Below are 3587 nucleotides of genomic sequence, written 5' to 3' on the forward strand. Positions count from 1 at the left end.
CTTTGATAACAGCTGAAACTTGTTGCATTCTTGTAATGCAGATTTTAATCAAGTTTATCATTATGCCTGGTGATGTATATAAAACTATGTGTACTACTTAAAAACCTCTATCAGATTTATATAATTAAGTATAGCACAGGAACTCAGTGCTAACACAATGAATGAGCATATGAAGTTTTGTTTACATTATAGGAAAATGTTTCCTCTCATGTATTATTGAAGCTTATTCTCTAATTTTATCTCCCTAGGCCCAGCAAAAAGCTGATATTTAGGCCCAGCAAAAAGCTGATATTTTAGGCCCAGCAAAAAGCTGATATTAGGACAGAATCTATGATGCTGTATCCTAAAAGAGTACTTCCTTTTAAGTGGAAAACATAAACTTCAACTTTTTTTTTCTTTTTTAAAGTATATTTTACATGCCATAAAATTCACCCATTTTTAGTGTATAATTCAATGATTTTTAGTATATTTACGGTGTGTGCAATTATCACCACAATCCAACTTTAGTATATTTCCATCACCTTGAAAAGATCCCTCATGCCCGTTTGCAGTAGCTCCCCATCCCAATCCTCAGCCCCAGGCAATCAATAATCTACTTTTTTTGTCTCTATAAATTTATCTTTTCTGGACATTACATATTAGTGGAATCCATACAATATATGTTTTTTTGTGACCACCATCTTTCACTTAGCATAATATTTTTGAGTTTCATCCATGTAGTAGCATGCATCAGTACTTCATTTCCTTTTTTTTTTTTTTTGGTTCCCAAGTTTTATTCAAGGACTAATACAAAATATTACAGATAAATGAGTTTTAATCTTCATCTTCCTCTTCTTCGTCCTGGTGAATCTGTAATTCATACATAAAACGTAATTCATAATTTCTTTGCTGTTAGCAACTACACACAATCAATCACATAGATGATTATTCTTCAAATATTTTTTGGTAAGATATTTCAAACACTTTTTGGAAAAAGGCACCTGGGAGGTTACAGTAATCTTGCTCTTGCTTCTTTCAATGGTAACAACCCCTCCACTGAGATTACCAGCTTTCCCATTAACTTTGACTCTTTCTTGAAGAAACTGCTCAAAATTGGCAGCATCCATGATTCCATCTTCTACAGGGTGGGTGCAGTCAAGGGTGAACTTCAGAACCTGCATCTGTTTTTGCCCCCCTTCTCCACAAGCCTTTTCACAGGTCCCACAGTGGTAGCCGAGGCAGAAAGCAGTACTTCATTTCTTTTATGGCTGAATATTATTCCATTATATGACCATTCAAAAATTGCTGGACATTTGGGTTGTTTCCAGTTTCTGGCTATTATGAATAATGCTTCTATGAACATTTATGTAAAAGTCTTCTATAGCATCTGTTTTTATTTCTCTTGGTTAGATATCTGTAAGAGTAGAATTGCTGAATCATATGCTAACTCTATGTTTAATCTTTTGAGCAACTGCTAGACTGTTTTCCAAAGTGCCTGCACTCCTATCAGAAATATATGAGGGCTTCAGTTTCTCCACATCCTTGCTAACATTTATTATTATTGTCTGTCTTTTTTAAGGGGCCATTGGTGGTGCAGTAGTGAAAGCGCTTGGCTGCTAACCAAAAGGTCACTGGTTGGAACTCACCGACAGTTCTGCAGGAGAAAGATGTCTGCTTCTGTAAAGATTTACAGTCTTGGAAACCCTATGGTGCAGTTCTACCCTGTCCTATAGGGTCTCTATGGGTCAGAATCAACGCAGAGGCAGTGGTTTTTTTTTTTTTTCTCTCTTTTTGATTGTATCCATTCTACTGGGTGTGAAATGTCATCTCATTGTTATTTTAATTTACATTTCCCTAATGACTGAAGAGGCTGAGCACTTTTTCATGTGCTTACTGCCCATTAATGAAACTTTTTGTGAAATGCCTATTAAAAAATTTTACCCACTTTTCAACTGAGTTGTCTTATTGAGTCACTGTGAGTTGAGATAGACTCGATGGCAATGGGTTTGTTTTTTTGTTTTTTATTATTGAGTTGGAAGAATATTTTATATATTCTGGAGACAAGTTAAAATCATATGTTTGACTTACAAATATTTTATCCCAGTCTGTGACTTGTCTTTTCATTTTCTTCATGATGTCTTTTGAAGTACAAAAGATTTTAATTTTGATGAAGTCTAATTTATCATGTTTTTCTTTTATTGATTATGCTTTAGTTGTCATAGCCTAACACAAGATCACAAAGATTTTTCTCCTATTTTTTTCTTGAGAGTTTTTCTTCAGTTTTTATTTTAGTTTAGGTCTGTGATTCATCTTTAGTTAATTTTTTGTTATGATGGGAGGTAAGAGATTAAGTTTATCTTTTTTTCATCTATATATACAATTATCCCAACACTATTAGTTGTAAAGGCTATTCTTACCCCATTGAAATATGTTGGTACCTTTGTTGAGAATCAATTGACCTTAAATGTAAGGTTTTACTCCTGGAATTTCAATTATGTTCTGTTGATCTATATGTCTATTCTTATACCAGTACCATACTGTCTTGGTTACTTTAGCCACATAGTACATTTTGACATCCTCCAATATTGTTATTCTATTTTATGATTGTCTTGGTTATTCTAGGTTTTTGCATTTCCATACGAATTTTTTTTAATCGGCTTATCAATTTCTGTAAAAAAAAAAAAAAGTCCTGCTAAGCTTTTGATAGGGATTGAGTTGAATCTATAGATCAATTTGGGGGAGAATTGCCATATTAAAAATACTGAGTCATCCCAACAGATAAATGGTAAATTTGGTGAAGGGTAAGACAGTACACGATACTGGGGAAGCCAGCACAACTTGTACAAGGCAAGGTCATGGAAGCTCCATACACACATCCAAACTCCTTGAGGGACAAAATTGCTAGGCTGAGGGCTGTGGGGACCATGGTCTTGGGGAACATCTAGCTCAATTGGCATAAAATAGTTGATAAAGAAAATGTTCTACATTCTAATTTGGTGGGTAGTGTCTGGGATCTTAAAAACCTGTAAGCGGCCATCTAAGACACAACACTGGTCTCACTCCTTCAGGAGCAAGGGAGAATGAAGAAAACTAAAGATACAAGGGAAAGATTAGTCTAAAGGACTAATAGACCACATCTACTATGCCTTCCATCAGACTGAGGCCAATACAAATAAATGGTGCCTGGCTACCACCACGAAAACTCTGACAGGGATCACAACAGAGGGTCCCAGACAGAGCTGGAGGAAAACCTAGAACAAAATTCTAACTTACAAAAAAAGACCAGACCAATGATAAACACTCTTAGCAAAATAGAAACAGAAGGAAAATTCCTCAGTATAATAAAGGGCATTTATACAAAGTCAACAGCCAACATCTTCCTAAATGGAGAGAGTCTGAAAGCAATCTCCTTGAGAATGGGAACAAGACAAAGATGCCCTTTATCACCACTCTTATTCAACATTGTGCCGGAGGTCCTAGCCAGAACAATAAGGCTCGATAAAGAAATACAGGGCATCCAGATTGGTAAGGAAGAAGTCAAAGTACCTCTATTTGCAGATGACATGATCTTATACACAGAAAATCTTAAGAAACCTCAAGAAAACTAC

The 3587-nt window shown here is 35.3% G+C and overlaps 1 pseudogene; it reads right to left on the reverse strand.

Moving 5' to 3' along the window:
• Window positions 1–731: 731 nt before the first annotated feature.
• Window positions 732–1342, reverse strand: LOC100659748 (large ribosomal subunit protein eL22-like; annotated as a pseudogene).
• Window positions 1343–3587: the final 2245 nt, after the last annotated feature.

The sequence above is a fragment of the Loxodonta africana genome, chromosome X (assembly GCF_030014295.1).
Source record: "Loxodonta africana isolate mLoxAfr1 chromosome X, mLoxAfr1.hap2, whole genome shotgun sequence".
Classification (NCBI taxonomy): Eukaryota; Metazoa; Chordata; class Mammalia; order Proboscidea; family Elephantidae; genus Loxodonta; species Loxodonta africana.